We start from the raw sequence: 18,957 nt of genomic DNA on the forward strand, positions 1-18,957 counted from the left end.
GTGCCTCATTGTAATGAGATCCACCTATGCTGCATAGTGTGAATTGTGTTTGGTCCCGTTATCCGAGCCGTATCGTTTTGTACCCGTGATCGTGAATTTATGACTTGTTTGTTCTTGAGCGTGATAAATATGGATAAGTAATAAGGAGGATCGCACTCACTGTTAATATGGAGCCTTTTCTGCGGTTGAACGGTTAATAGTGCCTTATTGTAATGAGATCCACCTATGCTGCATAGTGTGAACGTGTTGAGATGACGTATGTTTAATACGGACGGTTCATTTAGAAATGGGGCTTTGTGTGTCATTTGTTATTTATGTTACTGTGGTCGAGGGTGTGAATCGTCGTTTTTGTGTACGTTTCGTGTGCTATGGCCGTAGTCTGTCCCGTTTCGTGTCCAATGGGCTTTGTGTGGTGCTCGCGGCTTCTTTTTTTTGTGTGCTAGGGGCTTGTTGAATCCTCCTCTTTGTGTGTCCCGTTTCGTGTGCAACGGCGTCTGACTCCTTTTTTGACTCTGTGGACTTTCCCATTAAAGAACTATTGCTATATGGTTAGTAATTTTAATAATAGTATAGAGTCTACAGTATATAATCATTCTAAAGAAAAAATGCTTTACATTTAATGGTTATAATTTGTTAACAGCCTGATATATAATACAAGGTAGATGTTGATAAGTGAAATATATCAATCAGAAGCTACAAAAGGGAGTTGGGGATTTGAGACAGATGTTATTTGGTGCCTGTCATGCCTACAAAGAAAGAGTGAAGGGAATATGCAGATGTTTGACATGAGTTTTTTTATGGGTGACCTTTAATGTTTTCATTAATAATGATTAAAAATGTAATCACAGAGACAATGAAAAACTACTACTAAAACTAATTTACGTAATACAGTATATAAAGAATATGGACTATTTTTTAACTGCAAAATGTAAGCTGTACTGGTAATCAATCTATTTATGAACACTCATGTAAATATCAAACCTTACAGCAGTTATTGGCAATTTTGTGCACGTTTTTATATGTCACTGTAATACAAATATGCACTGATCAGACTTTTTAAATGATTTCATGTTGTTTTGGACATATAGGATCTCTCAGTTCAGCAAAGTTTTTAATATGCCAAGTGCACTTGGTACATTATATGCTCACTGCATGATTTCCAGTCTTTTTCACTCTACTTCATATCCCATCTGCATAAAAATGTTTTTAAATTCTCATGTTATCGGGAATAGTGTATGTCAATCAATTGTTCAGCACACTTTCTCAAGATGTACCATTTTTCATGTATATTAGCCCAATTTTGCTAGTCAGTATTGCTTAAATAGTTATTTTTTTAAATCAAACACATAAAGCTATCCTTACAATAAGTCCCTAGACATTTATATACATGTGCACAAACAAAATGTTTCACAGCTAATTTGGAGAACTGTTATGATAAAGGGATCAGCACTATTTCTGCTTTGGTGCAATTAGCACCAAGTAATACAATTCTTTCTCTGTCAAAACTGCAGTGACTCACTAGGACTGTAGGTGACAGTGCTGTGTCAGTCTAAAAAATACATCCCAGCTCCACACACCAAGACCCTTCTGACAATCTGAATGCTACTATTAAGATAACAATATCTGCAATATATGGCTTAGTTAAATTTAGTTAATTCTTACTCCTCACACAGCCTCATGTATGATCAGCATGCCATACATTAATTACAAACACTGTATACATAAAATATAATACAAAATAATATGCACTAAAAATACAAACCCTAATTTTGAAACACCACAGAAAAGCAGCTTGTGATACCAGAAATAATCAACATTTTTAAATACTAAAAAATGTTCTGTAACACATCAAAAGATTTTTAGTCTCAGATCCATATTGTTCTACATCATCAATGATTCATAGCACAGCAAACTACAACAATTTCAGCAGAACACCTGGGTTTGACAATAAGTTCATCACTGACAACAATACATCTTCTCTGAGATACACTAAATGACATTGCAACATTCTGAGATGAGAAAGAAAATTTGAGAGACTTAATAACTGCTAAACAAAATAACTGCTACAGGTAATAAATAAGAACATGAACAGCCTCAATAGCTGTTCTAACACGCATATGCTAATGTAAAATAAAGTCTTCAACCAAAAGAGTCTCTTTAATATGCATAGGTAGAGCATTCCAGAATTTAAGAACGCTATAGTTGAAGGTTCAACATCCAACAATAGTTTTCTTACAACTAAAGTTTTAAGTAGTACTGCATCTTAAGAGTACAATTTACTCACTAGAGCAATGTTTCCCAACCTTTGGGAACACTTTTTGTAACCAAAAACATTGCAAGGCACACCTCTATCTTACTAACCAGAAACACATTAAATCTCATACACATATGCAACTTTCCAAAGGGGTGGGACTACCAGAGAAGCCGGTTAAAAGGAGCTCTGAGATCAGCATTTGCACTTAGTGAGCACTTTGCTGGCATCTCCCAGCTGCTTCGTCCCTTTGCCCACCCCTCTCTGCCTCAGAGGCAACTCGTATGCCCACTATCCACCAGTTCTGTGAGACTTACTGGTGACCACACGCCCAGGCAGATGGACTCTAGCAGCCAGGGGATGCTTCCAAAAGTGCTCTGAGTGCTGTGTCTGCAACATAGCAATCACAAAGCTGCTTTTATGCCAGCTTCTGCAGGTAGTCCTGTCCTCCTAAGACAGGTCTCAGCTGCCTGGGGAGCCCTCTCAGGTTCACACTCAGATGCGATGCACTAATAATTCCATGGCACACCTGTGTAGCTCTTATGACACACCAAGGTGCCACAGCAAAATGGTTGAAAAATATTACCCTACAGTATGAGTAAAAGTCCTGTAAGGCATGTAGGATTTACACTATTATGTCCAAAAGTGGATTTAAAATTAGCTCAAATCTTAACTGCCAACCAGTGCAGTGATTAAAGAACTTTGGTTATAAGCTCATAGTTCTTACTTCTTCCAGGAGTCTCAAACGTTCCTCTTGCAAGAATGTTGAGTTAGTTGCCAGCTCCATAATCTAGTGTTAGTGCTAGCATGTGTTGGAACAGCATCTACAGTGAACTAGCACCCTTTTCCATTGGTGTTTCGCACCTTGCACCCAGTATTACTATGTTAGACTCTGGCCCTAGCAACCCAGAGTTAGATGAAATGGGTTGCAGAATGATGGACTGATGACTTCTTAATTCTAATTAAGATGATTTTTACTGTGGTTTGAATTAACTGTAGAGTAGCAAATGAATTATCGAAACAGCCTGACCAGTATTATAACAGTCACTTTTGCATGAAGTGAATGAATGTGCAATCTTTACAAGATCCTACAAGTGATCTTAATATTAAAATGTTTCTAAGCTGGAGAATGAATTTTTTAGCACAGTAATGTTACTAGCCTGTCATGCAGGGATATTTAGTGGAAAGTGGAACCAAATGCCAAAATAAACTAAAACTTTATTTTTAAATGATTTTTCGCTGGGGATAACGGGCAAGCCTTTTTGGTGGGCACTGTCCACCTGTACCCACATCCCTGTTTTATAAAGTATTAAAATATGTTGAGTGAAATAAAATTTATGTCAAATACAACTTTTAAATTACAGGTGGATTCAATGCATCTGAATAAATCGCTTTAGTGTTTACAGAATTGTCATCCACTGAACTATTATTTTTCAGTCTTCCACTGTTGTGCCTCACTAGTTAATTAATGATATAATCAAAGAAATATCCTTTACTTTAACATATATCAAAAAAGTTTTGAATTGTATCATACAAAAAAAAACCCCAAGAATTAGTTACAGAACCGATCTCAGCTCTGCATGAAACATGTCTACCTGCAGATAGGAATTAGTAAGAGAATGAGTGACACTGTGAGGCAGAAAATTCTCTGAAACCTAAAAAAGAAAAATGTAAATTTGAAATTGATCTGTAATTTTAAGAACATCCATCCATCCATTTTCCAACCCGCTGAATCCGAACACAGGGTCACGGGGGTCTGCTGGAGCCAATCCCAGCCAACACAGGGCACAAGGCAGGAACCAATCCCGGGCAGGGTGCCAACCCAATGCAGATTTTAAGAACATTAAAATCTGAAATATTATTTTAATAATTGGGCCCTTGACTAAGGCCCTTAACCTGCAATTGGTTCATCCTGGGTATGACGTTAATCTGCATCCAGCCCTGCAAGCAGGTCCTCCAACTTGGGGGTTGGTGGCAGTATTCGCACTGTTCCAGTGTGGTGCTGAGGTGCCACCCACTGCACTCAGGTCCCAATTTAGGTGGTTCATCGTGTGGTGGTAACAATACCAACTTTAAAGGAACCAGGGACAATACCATTTAATAACAATATATTAGTTATTTGACTTATTACTAATAAATTATTTAAGCATTTGCTGTGCAATATGTGTGCAAAATATTTGACAAAGAAAATAATGTATAGTTCAAGGTCACAATATATTTGCTAAAAGTAACCTGTACTTATGTCAATAGTAGATCCTGAGGAATGGATAAAAGAGACTGAAAAAATTACATAAAGTAAAGTTTTTCTAAAAAGAAGCTATAAGTATTAAAGTGCATATTTTTAATTGACAGGTAAGGAAGAAACAAATGAAGAAAAATGAAATTTTACAATGGAAAAGACATGTATAATCAGAGATGTGAGTGTGATTAAGTGTAAAAGGTAAGAAGTTGAAATTTAATTAAAAAGGGGTAATCACAATTTTCTAAGAATGCTGGTTATGGAAGAAGGAGTTATTGAGATTATGCATTTTAAGAAAATGTGGAAGACTAGTTAAGAAAAAAAGTGAAACAAGATCATAACTGTCTTGTGAACAAAAAAGAGAATGTTATAAATAATGTAAAAGAGAATGAGAAGTTATAGGCATGGATTTAAAAATGAATATAGCAAAAGACCATTTACATCTTTTCAGTTAATAACCAGAGAGAAATGAGGAAGATTTACGTTAATTTCCCAAATTGACAAGTTAGAAAAAGGAACTGAAATTTAACATACCCTTGATTCACTACAAAAAAAAATATCAATGAGAAAGTGGACTATGGGAACACTTGGTGAAAAGAGGAAAGTTCTCCTTCTGATCAAGTGAAGCGTAATATGTAAAGCAAGAAAAGCAAACTAAGTTCCCAAAGAAGGCATAAAAATACTTTTAAAAATGTGTAGTTATGGGGATGAAGAGAATATTATTTAAGTAAAGATACTATACTTAAGATCATACAGTACAACCTGAATGCAAGTAACAAAAGAACACACGATTAAAGTAAGCTTAACAGAAAGGAAAGCATTGGAGGCAATTTCTTCAAAGATATGATATATGGTTTCAGACATTAAAAAAAGTAAAAACCCACAATATTTATTATTCATTTTAAACTAGCAAGGAGCTTTATAAAATAAGCAAAAAATTGAAAAAGGATGCTGCATGTATAAATTGTCATGGCATAAGTGTTAAAACACTACAAGCAACTTTAATTATAATATAAATGTAAATATGGCAACAAAAAATAGGCATACAATAGTAAATGAAATTTGGATAGAAAGAAATTTACACATGAATCATACTTTTTTAAAAGCTATGTATAAATAAGCAAATGAAATAAAATAATATTAAAATAATGCAATTTAATAATAAAATGTAAATATAGAGAAGAAAATAACACTTAAGAAACAGTGTTAGGTAAATGATCTTACTTCCCTGTCAGCACATTGTGATAGTTCACTCTGGAGGTAAAATTAACTAATTTGCAGTAACATAAAGTGCCTAATAGTAGTTAGGATCTTAAATTCAGTACATTGTCACCTAATGTCATCTCTAAGCTGGACTACTGCAACTCTCTGATGTCTGGACTTTCACTAAAGGCAACACGACCACTTCAATTGATCCAGAATGCAGCTGCAAGACTCATTTTTAATATTCCCAAATTCTCACACACTACACCTCTGCTGCGGAACCTGCACTGGCTCCCTGTGGCTGCCCGCATCAGGTTCAAAACCCTAACCCTTGCCTTTAAGGCCAAAACTGGAACTGCACCACCTTACATATCAGCACTGGTTAAGCAGCGTGTCACTTCTCGCTCTCTCAGAACATCAAGCACTGCTCGTCTCGAACCACCCTTACTTAAAAGAAGAGGACGACATGCATCAAGACTCTTTGCAGTATTGGCTCCTCAGTGGTGGAACGAACTTCCTCTTGCTGTACGAACAGCGGAGACCCTCACTGTCTTCAAACGTCGTCTGAAGACACACTTCTTTCAACAGCACTTGGACTAAAGTCCCCATACTTTTTTTCTACCCTTTTTCTCAAAAAAAAAAAAAAAAAAAAAATTTTTGTACTAACAACTTACTATTTTCTTCTAGCATGGTTTTGTGTACAACTTGGTCAGCGGTAACTTGTTTAATGACAGTAAATTTAATCCTTGCCTTAAAGACTGAAGAACAGTCGTAGACTACTAAGCACTGTTGTAAATCGCTCTGGATAAGAACGTCTGCTAGATGATGTAAATGTAAATGTTTGAAAATACTAACACAGTATTGCATTTTACCTTGTAGCTTCCAATAGGGCTTTATTGGTACACCAACACAGAATCAACTTAAAGTGGCACCCCATGATATCTGAATTTCCCCATGGGATTAATAAAGTTTAATCTATTCTAATATGAAGCAGCTTAAGCCGTTGCAGCATTCGTTACACATACTGTGTACATCTATAATTTTCATAGAACCACTTTCTCTGATCAAGTCCAACAAAATGATTATGTCATTTCATATAATTACAAAATACACATCTGGGGTTCAATTCTATGGCAACCTCCCCTTTTAGGCTATTGACCTGTAGTATGGGAGGGGGTTGTTTGCTTGAAGAATTGGTTTTCAGCCTAATGGAAAGTTGGCCATAAAGGGGGGGGGGGGCTGCCATTCAAACTAACTGAGCAAAACATTGCATTTTTTCTTTCTTTTTTCACCAGCGCATATCACATATCTTAAATATGCTCATTCTGCAGAAACTGCATAGAGTGACCCTGTGGGGCTCACTATCCATCAAGTCTGCTGCTTTGCCAATTAGACATTTATATGAAAGATAAAACCAGCTATGGACCCTGACTGAGTTTAGAGGTCAATGTTCTCTATCACAACAGAGGATGGCATTAATATATCAAATCGGACTCCGCAACCAACAAAGATGGGAGTCCTTCAAATTCAGGAATCGCATTAATTGTAACAAAATACTGAACATATTGTCAGTATTCTTATTGCTACGTGAAAAACTCACACGCATCAGATGAGGATTATGAAGTGGAAACCGTCTTTGGAGATAACAAGACGAGAGGAAAAAGAACAAAACTTTACAATACGGTATAAACAACATATAGTAATTAAAATCAGAGCGCTGTTAAGTGCTACAGATTTTATTTAATATACGTCCCCCCATAAATACGTTTTAATTTCGGGTAATACACATATAGAACTTACTCTGCAATCAAAAGAATACGGCTACAGTATTGAACATCACCAACTCCGACACTACACGGGGTGCAACAACAAAAAAATGCACATTGAATCCTACAGGTGATTGGTTGGATGGAATTGATTGACAGCTATACACTCCCTTTCCTAAGAATACTTCCGGGTGTACAGGCAGGCGGAGTTACGGGCAGTGGAGGTTGACACTCCTGACAACGAAACGTCAGTGTTTTCAAAATGAAGTCGCTGAGAAGGTTATGGTTAACGGGTGGCAGTATTGTTTTCTAGAAATGAATGAAACAGCAAGAAACTTGTACGAAACAGCCGTGTTAAACACAATCACCGGAAGTTCGCTACTATTTAAAATCTAAACCGCTTATTAACAATTTTTAAGTTCTTCGCTTCAACCATTAGAATAAGATGAAACAGTCGGCTTTGGATGCATAGTTGTTCAACTGGATCACTCAACATATAAAGTGCAGTTCCTTTCAGCACGTTCAAATACCTTTTAGTTGTTTTTGTTGCGGTACTTGTTCGCATGGAAACGCGGTGATGTTGTTCGGCCAGTTTGTTGTTGCCTTTAAGCTTGTATGTCCAGCGTCTTTGACTCATTCCTTTTTTTTCGTGCTTACTTGCTTTTCCAATTACATGCACTTCGTATATCAGAGAATCAGCAGAACCACCACAACCAAATCCGATTTTTCATCTTTCTCACAGCTCCATTGAGCTATACTGTGTAAAGATGTTTTAAGGAAGTCCCCGCAGTCCTTGCAGGATTCCTTCCCTGCGCACCTTACTTTTTATAGACTCTTCAAATATCGTACGTTGTGCATAATTTGAATCGGTTATTTTGAATGTTAGCGTGTTCTGAATAGTGTTGAATAATGATTACATATAATAATTAGAGTGGGACCTCTATCTGTTAAGCAATACGTTATTTTAGTAGTATACGATGTGATTTATAGCCACCCTCGTGGGATTTTGCGAATACTTGCCCGTTTTTGTTCCGCTTCAGGTTGTTAACGACATTTTTAAAGAAAACAAGATTGCTAATTTGGTGTTGTATTCGTCAGCTGCGGTTGGAACGTTTTCGAAAATTTTAAGTTTTCGTTTTACTTTGTCCTGTTTACGTAATTCAGCACTCTTCGACTCTTTAAGTAACAGATTGTTCACAGTGTTAAGATGTTTACTTCCCGGTGGCGGCTTATCGACGTCACTTAAAGTTTTTGATATAGATTGTGTATATCGATTAATGTTAAGTTTTATAAATCCATGCGGTTATACATTGAGTAAGCAAACATTATAAAATGTATCTGATTTTGTATATTCAGTGAGAATAGAGCTGTAGTCAACACGTCATGGTAATTGTGGGCATTCAATGGTTTCCTTGAACTGTTCCTTTTCAGGGGTGGAAAAACTATACAGCATACATCGTTAATGACTCTAAAAAACAAGAGTTTGGTGCACAAAGTTTGGATTTATTTTGGATTTTCCAAAATCCACACAGTCAAAATTATACATACAGGCCCAAATATATACATTCACTCCAACTAATATTTGGTTGAGTGTCTCTTAGCAAGGTTAACCTTGACCAGACGCTTTTGGTAGCAGTCAACATGCTCTGTCATAATTCTGGCTGAATTTGACCGCTCTTCTTGGCAGAATTGGTAGAGTTCATTTAAATTTCTTGGTTTCCTGGCATGGACTTGTCTTTTCTGCACAGTCTAAAATTTTTCAATTGGGTTGAGGTCCGGGCTTTGAGAAGGCCATTCCAAAAGCTCAATGTTAGCATGCTTTATCCATTCCATAGCTAGTTTTGGTGTGTGTTGGAATCATTGTCCTTTTGGAATACCCAGTTGCATCCAAGTTGCAACACTCTAGCTGTTAATTTGAGGTGATGTTCAAAAATGTGGAGGTAGTCCTCCTTCTTCATTGTTCCATCCACACTTTGTGCAATGTACCAGTACCACTGGCAGCAAAACAGCCCAAGAACATGTTTCTACCGCTACCATGCTTCACAGATGGTTCAATATTCTTGGGTTTAAAAGCCTTACCTTTATTCTGTCAAGCAAATCTCTTGTCATTGTGGCCAGACAACTCAATCTTTGTCTTGTCTGACCATAAAACTTTCTACCAGAAAGGTTTTTGCTTGCTCTTGTGGGTAGCTGTGAATTTCAGTCGAGCTTGAAATGTGGATTTTGGAGCAGGGGCTTCTTTTTTGGACAGCACCGTCTTAGTCCATGGTGATGGTGAACACACTGGTGTTCCAGCAGTTTGCAGTTCATGTCAGGCTTGGGCCTTGGTGGTTCCTGGGTTGTTCCTGAACATCCTAAACAAATTTCCTCTCAGCTGAGGGTGACAGTTTGGGTCGTCTTCCAGACCTTGGCAAAGTGGGGACACCTCCTGATAACTTGTACTTAAATACAATTGTTTGAACTGATGATTGTAGATTCTGCAGTTGTTTAGAAATGGCTCTAAGAGACCTTCCTGACTTATGTGAATCTACAATTCTCTTTCTTAGATCTTCACTGAGCTCCTTAGACTTTCCCATTGTTTGGAGTATCGGTCAATCCAATGAACCAAAAAATATGTGGGCCTACATATATATATATATTTGAGCCTGTATGTATAATTTTAACCCTGTGTGGATTTTAGAAATCCAAAATTAATTCAAACTTGTGCACCAGATTCTTGTATTTTAGAGTCATTAATGATGCATGTACAATCATTCCACCCCAGAAAAGGAACAGTTCAAAGAAATAATTGAAAGCCCACAATTACCATGACTTTCATTTCCATGTTGAGTGTATGCAAAGTTCTGAATGCAGCTGTATCATTTATCAATACATTTTGAAACAGGGCACAAGTGTGAATGAAATGCTGGCCTACATGATGTGGGAGGAATTGCTTTTACATATGATCAATATTTTTGAAAGACACAGCCTTTTTCTAATGAGTTGTTTTATGGTTCTAATAGGTATTTTCAATATTTTTATGCAGCATGTTGAGCTAGATAATGTATCACTGTATTGTAAAGAGGCATGTTAAGGTGAGGGATATATTGGTTATCATGTGCAAAGTCATACAAACAAGTATTTTTAACAGCTTAATTAAATAGTCTAAATGATGAAAATGTTTGTCTCTTTAAAAGTGGTAGTTTTTTTCATAGTGACTTTTATCCTTTGTCCCAAATCAATAGGGTGTAAATATTTAAATTGAATGTAGGTTCGGGTCTCAAATTGACATTTCTAATGTGTACAAACACATTTCTTTGACTGTAAGTGGAATTTACCAGTGCTAGTAGGTTTAAGGATAAAAAGATACAAGAAAAAATGAAATGATTAGGAGGACTGTGATGATGTGGGTTCGCTCCATGCTCCCGTGCAGCTTCAGGAAGCTGTTGAACCTGACACCGTCGGTAATGTTACCGATGAGCTCGGCAGTTAGGCACAACAATGGAGCAAGGGGATGGTGTAAAAGAAAGTGCCAAGTGCTTTTATTAAAATAACAAAACAAGAACAAAGTGTCCATCCAAATAAATAGTGTAGTGTATCACAGTCCTTCAATAAATAAATAATCCCAAAAAAACAAGTGCTGAGTGGAGGTTAAAACACAATAGAAAAACTCTTTAAAACCTGGCGGCTTCCCTGCTTCTCCCATCTGGGCCCCGCGACAGGAGAGTCACCTATCCTGCAGCTGACCTTCTTCCTCATATGACTGATCTGGAAGCTTCCCGATCCCTAGCTTCGGTTGTGCTCTCCAAACCAAGATTTAGGTTCCCCAAAGGCTAGGATGCTCACAATGGGGAATCCCTCACCCAAGCCTCCTGACTCCCACTGCCTTCTTGGTCTTACGCGGCCAGCTGTCCTTCATCACCGGTCACTTCAGCTCCTTGTTCACTCAGCTGGAGCGACCGTTTCCTTCTGCCCCACTGAGTGTTGGCCAAACACCCCTGCTAGGGCTCACTGTCCAGCTGCCTGCCTGCTCTCTCGCACCGGCTCTGTTTCTCCATGCTGCTTCCACAACCTCTGGCTCTTTTTCCTTCTTTCGATTTTCCTCTCCCCTAACCGCCTCGCACTTCTATTTATGACGGGGACATGGCAGCTGTGGCAATGAGCAGCTTCCGAGAACAGTTATGGATGCGGACGATTTCTCACCTGTGCACTTAGGTGAGAAACACCCCCATTACGAATCGCTTCAGCTACACAACCACCACGCCCCCTCTCTAAGCCGCGAGTGCGGTGATTATTTATTTTAAAAAGTGGCCTTTTCACATGAGCTGTGGACCTGCTACACCACAAGGACTGATGATAAAAAGTTATGTTAGGATGTTTTTTTTTTCAAGTGCTTTCAATATATCTCAATTTAATTAGAGAGGATTTCAAATAATTGCAAGTAAACCACTTTATACTTAATAAAAATGCCCTTCAGTATTCCTGTGCCATGGTCTCTTTATGGTGAACACCAAAACGTTCTGTTTGACTTCTACAGAGTACATCCATCCATCCATCCATTATCCAACCCGCTATATCCTAACTACAGGGTCACAGTGTTCTGCTGGAGCCAATCCCAGCCAACACAGGGAGCAAGGCAGGAAACTTTATTAAATGTGCTGAACTGGTATCTTCTCATGTGCAATAGTAAATTCATAGTCATTCACATTATCAAAATGCTTACAGGGATTTCAAGAAGTACTAATTTACATTATACAATGCATTATACTGTGTACAATTGTATGCAATTTACTATTTAGAAAACATCATAGGGCAAGTGAAATCATTGAGCAGTCATGGCATGATGGCAATAAAACAACATCGAGAAGTTGAGAGTAAGCCTAATATTCTTAGGGTTACAATTTAGTTGCCTCTGTTATTTGGCAGTGAAGCTGGAGTATAAACAAGATGGAGAGTTGAGCAGGTTATGTTAAATTATTTAAAATAGCTGAGTTTGGCAGGCTGCTCCCCAGATTCCTCATCATTTGTTTCTGAGTTCTTGTACACTTTGAAGGGTCAGGCTCATTCTTCTATTTTCAAATAAATCATTCTTAGAGTCCAGATGGAAATACAGAATGATTCTTTATTTGCACATAGATATGCACAAATGTCTTAGTTCATGGAGTGAGCAATCAATAAAGCAATTCATTCACTTTTATACCTTTCTATTGCCATTACTTTATCTAATACATCATGTCATCTGACTCTTAATATGCAGAATTCTGCCATCTTTTCCAACCTACTACCCCAACCATTAACTTTGTATACATGTCAATTCTTTCGTTATTCTAAATACCGCTTCGTTAATAGGGGTGTCCTACGGATTTTCCCATTGATCTTATCACCCCTTTATAACAGGGCTGTTTGGGTTTTCTCACTAGTGTGCTCTCGCTATTTAAGGGGCTGTTTATTACTCATTTACTTCATCTTAACCTTATTAATTACCTTGATGGTTCCTCTTAAGAGCTTTAAGCTGCGTTTAGTTAACCCTTTAGTCCTTTTCCTTATGCTTTTAATAATCTATTGATACAACTTCATTTAAGTATATACTTGTATTAAATTGTAAAAATAACCATATATTGTTTAAAAATATTTTATTAAAATTCTATAAACCCAACTCTTTGGCTTCTGTTTTGCCATCATGCCCTTCTGTCCCATTAGTTTATTATTCCCTTCCTTTCCCTTCACATGCCCACAGTATCTCAGACTGCTGTTCTTCACTATGTAACTTGCTGTCTCCTCAGCAATCTTTTCAACTCTTCGCTCACCATCAGCTTGGAAGTCACGTTTACCTGACCTGATCATTCTTTTCTCAGTCCTTTCCAACTTTGTTTAATGTGCTACCTTCATCGACCATATCTCACTGCTGTTAAATGCTGGCTGTTCTATTGGCAGACATGTCTTCATCCCATCCACATAAAATTATGTACTTTAAATATATGAAATTCTCACAAGAAGTCTATTCATAATACTTAAAATTTTACCTAATATATGACCATCCTGCAATCATATCGACTGTTGTGAGACAGCAGTGCTTACCCTATAGCACCTTACCACCCCTTAAATGTGGTTGGGCAAGCCCACGTACCTTGTTTGGTTAACTTGTGTACTGATTATGCTGATTTATGGCATAAAATTTGCTGTATTCATACTCAATCTAAAGGCAATATATTTAAAATTTTCATTTGCTGTTTTATTTATTAAATTTAGCAATAGCAAATAACACGTACAAATTTGAGTGTAAATACAAAAACCTAAATCCATCTCCAGAATTTGTATGCTTCTTGTAGCTAAAGATATTACATCTTGTATTTATGTGTAATACGTTTATCACCTGCATGCCTATGCTGGAATGCATTTTTTTACTTTTTTGAACTATTTTTGCTGTCTGCACATTTTTTTACTTTACTTCCCATTTTGCTGTTTTCTGAAAATTTCACAAGGTTACGCAAAAATAAATAATTCTGCAGTGCCTTCAGAAAGTATTGGCTTCCCATGAACAACTGCACATTCTGTTCTCTTACTTCCTGCATTTTAATGGAGCCAATCTATTTTCTCACCCTATGACTCACAAAATATTCCACAAGTTTAAAGAAAACATTTTAATTAAAAAATAGTATTTTTAATTTTAAAATGTAGCTTCCAGAGTAACTATTTCATAAAGGCACATTTTATACCATATACAGCTTTGAGACTGCATAGGAATACAAGCATAACAGTTTCATGTCTGGATTTGGAGATTTCATTTAATCCCCCCTTTTAAATTTGCTCAAGCTCTGTCAAATTGGATGGAAATGTTGTGTGAACCAAAATCAAGTATTTCTACCCATTTCTAAAGGGATTTGGATCTTAGCTTTGTTTGTGTTGATCTCTGTGAGACATTGAACCTCTTCTTTTGAGGCAGCTCCATTGTTGCTTTGGTTGTAAGGTTAGAATCGTTGTCCTGTGAATTAGCATAACATACCATTTTTGCACCCACTTAATCTAATTCAGTATGTGCTATACCAGTAGCACTGAGCACAAGGCAGAAAAAAACAACCCTGGGCAGGGCCTATTCATGCACACAGATAATCTCAATCATACTGGAAGCAATTTAGAACCACACATTAACATAACATACATCTTTGGGAATTTGGATGGAAACTGGCTTATTTGGAGTAAATTCATTCAGATATGATCAGGCATGAGATTTAAGCCAATACTACAAGATCAATGAAGTAGTAGCACTAACTATTGTTCTGCCACATTTTGTAGTGATTACTCATTAGTACCTGGCAAGGACCAAGCAATTCCAGAATTCATCCCCTTTGTAGAGTTTCATTTAGCCACCACGCATAAGCTTTGTTAGGGAGGCACTCTTTGAGACTTGGCACAAGTATGCAAAGTTGCTCCTCATTGTTAGTCACTGAAATTTTGGTTTTGTACAAAATTTACTTCCTTGGTGAATGTATTTAGTGACCACACCTGCACTTTTATAACATCTCCTTGTTTACTATAATGTGTCTCTAATACATCAGAATATCTTCTCCACAAGGGCTGTCCTTTATTTGACTGTATTCATTGTTGTCCCTGTTGCTAAAAAGCTCCAACATAACATGTGGATCCCACCATTATGCCTTATACAGTTGTTGTCACTTGGACTAGTTCTTCGTTCTTTGCTAGGACATCTGGTGATTCTGTCAGTATGTATACAGGGATCCTGGTCACAATGTTCTTGTCTTATTTCACATTTTAGGAGGACAGCTTTCTCTTTGAAGAATCTGGGTAGTTCAGCCCACTTTACATTTATCCTGTGTGTTACAATTTAAGTCTAGCAAAGCAGAATTTCTTTATAGTCCTTATATAGTATGCCTCCTCATAATTTGAAAACTATGTTTGAACAATTTTTCTTTATTCTTCATGGAGAAGTTTCTGCCCTAACATACACTGTTAATGTAGGAAACCTTACGTGTGGTGGTACATTTATCATGGTGTCACTGAATAACAATCACAATAGGTATTACGTATGCATGGCTAAATAACATGCATTTATTTATTATCAAGTCTGCTTAATGCATTATAGAATTGTCAGGGGCTGGCACAAGGCAGGGAACACCTTGGATGGGGCATCAATGAATCTTAACCATACTCACTCATTTAAGAGTTACACATTAGCCTAACACACATATTTGTGAAATGTGGAGAAAAAAATAGTTTACCCAGTGAAAAACCCATACAGACACTAGAAGAATATGCAAACTCCACACATATAGTGACTGGGCAGTAGTTTTAAGTACTGTACCACATCTGGTCAGATAATACCTACAATCACTTAATATCAAGACAATTTAGAGTTGTCAGTTAATACATTTTTAGAAAGCAGGATGATGTCAGAGTCACTGGAAAAAGACCACCTGAATATCGGAAAAATGTCCATGTAAACATTTTAGAAACTAAATGCAGGGTTCTGGAACTGTGAGGAAACTTGTACTAACCTACCACAATGCCTGACTTTTAAAAATAAAGTCCCCTCAATTACATTTATTATTATATTCTGCTTTGTTTCAACCATTGATGCCAAAGGATCAATGGAGCTTCCATGTTCAGTTAACTTAACCTGATATGACTCTATCTGTTGGCAAGTGGAAAAAGAATGTATTTCTCAAGAACACAATGTGAAAATGTGATAATTTTAATCAGCATAAGATGGTTGGGCCCCCCATCAATAACTGTGATGAAAAAGAAGCATAGCCACTTCAAGACTCTTATTTCCCAAAAAGGTAATGCATTTCAAAAACACACCATGTTAACAATTTTCTAGATTTCCTTCATGCCATTGCTTGATTTTCAATAATTTGAACTAATTTGCTTACCTTCGTAGCTTATACAGCTATTTTTTCACCCAGATCTAATAGTTTCAGTGGTTTATACTGGTCCTGCAATCACACATTTTTTGTTTTCCACATACACAAACGTATAGTTGTTTATAAATGGCTATGTTTTTTTTTCAAAATTATGGACAAATTTATGTCATCTGAAACTTCCACATCAATGAGTAAATGTGGATTTATTTTCTACCAGTTAAGATCGGTTTACTTTCAGTTTGGACTACAAAATCATACCTTAAAATAATGACCTCAGTCTTAATAACTTTCATTAACAGGTGCATGATTACACTGTATAAGTAAATTGCCACCTGAATGCAAAGCTTATCAAATATTATCAAGGTGAAGTAGCTATAGAGGCTTTTGTGCCCGTTCATCCATTTGTTTGGTGCTAGAAAATGAGCAACCAGCAATTTAAGTACTCTTTCTATTGATACAACGTCCAGCATTTGGTGCCCTGCTGGTGGTAAGTGAATAAGAAGATTCATGATTTGAATCATGTAAATCTGATTAGCTTTCCTATATATGTAGCTCAAATGAAGACATGGTTTTGATAAACGGTTGTAGATTTTTTCGTCAATGAGCAAGTTTTCATTTTGCTCTTGATCGTGTCCACACTAGCAACGGGTGCTTCAGGTGTTTGATGTTAATTCTCTCCCAGGTGCTGAAGGAGTCCCCCACCTTCAGAAATCTCTCATTCTTTTTCTTCTTTGTGTCTTATATGTTCCTGCTTTGCCTTCATTTTATTTTAGCATTTGGTTTCTAGTTCCCTGAGATCGTGTCCACTGCCATTTTTAGGCATGTACAGTCTATCCACTTCAAATTTCAGATTTAAACAAGTATAGTTTGTTAGTATAATTCTGTACTCCTGTCCCTGTTGTAAGACTGTTGTTTTGTCTTATTGGTGAAAACTGTACTATGGTTATTTGAAATGGCTAAACTATGTATAAAGTCTGGGTTATTTTCTCAGGAGATGATGATGCTGAAAATAAACTTAATTTACTGGCAAAACTCTTTATTTTCTCTTTTTCTAAAAACAGTTGCTTTATAATAATAATACAATAATACATTTTATTTATATAGCGCCTTTCCCATGCTCAAGGCACTTCACAGAGTCTTAGAAAAAACAGCAGGGTATATGTAACATTGGATACAAATGTTTTCCTGAATAGAATCCATATCCATATCCATATCCATATTACTAAACGAGAATGGTAAAACGGATATGGACGCAGGGACATGCCCGTGGACGCAAAAAACACACAAAGCCCCCCTCCAACCAACGGAAATCGCACAAGATATGGTGCGCCCACTAACAGAAATGAGGCAACGCGCCCATAGCACACACAAAAAAAAGGAGTTAGACGCAGGCCCACACAAAGCCCATAGCACACAAAAAAGAGGATTCAGACCCACGCCCCAGAGTGTGAGAAATGAGGCAACGCGCCTAAGAAATTAGCACACAAAAAAAACGAGTCAGACGCGGGCGCCACACGAAGCCCATAGCACACAAAAAAGAGGATTCAGACCCACGCCCAACAGTGAAACGGGACAGACTACGGAGTCCACACACTAACATAAATAGGAAATGAGACACAAACCACCCCTCCACTAACAGAAATAAGAAATGAGACAACGCGCCCATAGCACACAACACAGAGGAGTCACACACATGCGCCACACAAAGCCTATAGCGCACAAAAAAGAGGAGTCAGACACACGCCCGAAAGTGAAACGGGACAGACTACAGACTCCACACAGGGTCTCCCATCGAGACCGAGATTACGGCTCAAAAACGAAAGCCACAAATACGGACAAAACAACATATTTGAATCACATTATCCCCGCCTAACAGTGAAACGGGACATACTTCGGAGTCCACAAAGGTTCACAAATCACGCCCGAGATTGTACGGACAAAGAGTGGTCACCCCCCCGCACCACAGTAAAACGTCACAGACTACGGAGTCCCACTACACAGCAGTATCCACAAACTTCTAAAAAGTCGGACGCGGACACCCGCCGTCATACATAACCAACAAGAAAACAGACCAAAATACATATTAGAATCACATTACAGTGATACGATCTTAACAGGACACTCACAGATAACACAGACACAACACCTGATGGGTAATAATAAGAAGAAACAAACGCTCCGTATTAAACGTACGTCATCTGAACACGTAAATAATTTACATCATAGGTGAATCTCATTACAGTGATGCACTATTAACCGTACAACCACAGAAAACGCTCCATATTAACAGTGAGTGTGATCATCCTTATTACTTATCCATAGATATCAATGGCAATGCCAAGCTTTACATTTGGCCATGAGACATCATGACGGTTGCTTTAAAGTGGATTGGCAGCCCTGGTCCTGGAAGGTGGCAGTGGATACAAGCTTTTGTTCCAACCATTTTCTTATTTAATATTAATCTTGTTAGTAAAATCCTCTTGTAATCTAATAGCTGACAATAGCAAATTGTTATTATGTCAGATTGCTTCTCCTTGAAAATTAGACATTAGCATATTTCTGCCATGATCTCTTCAATTTCTACTCTTTGGCTGTGTTTTTTCTATATCCATCTTCCATCACAATTAGTCTGTCTCC

Source organism: Erpetoichthys calabaricus, chromosome 2 (genome assembly GCF_900747795.2).
Source record: "Erpetoichthys calabaricus chromosome 2, fErpCal1.3, whole genome shotgun sequence".
Taxonomy (NCBI): domain Eukaryota; kingdom Metazoa; phylum Chordata; class Cladistia; order Polypteriformes; family Polypteridae; genus Erpetoichthys; species Erpetoichthys calabaricus.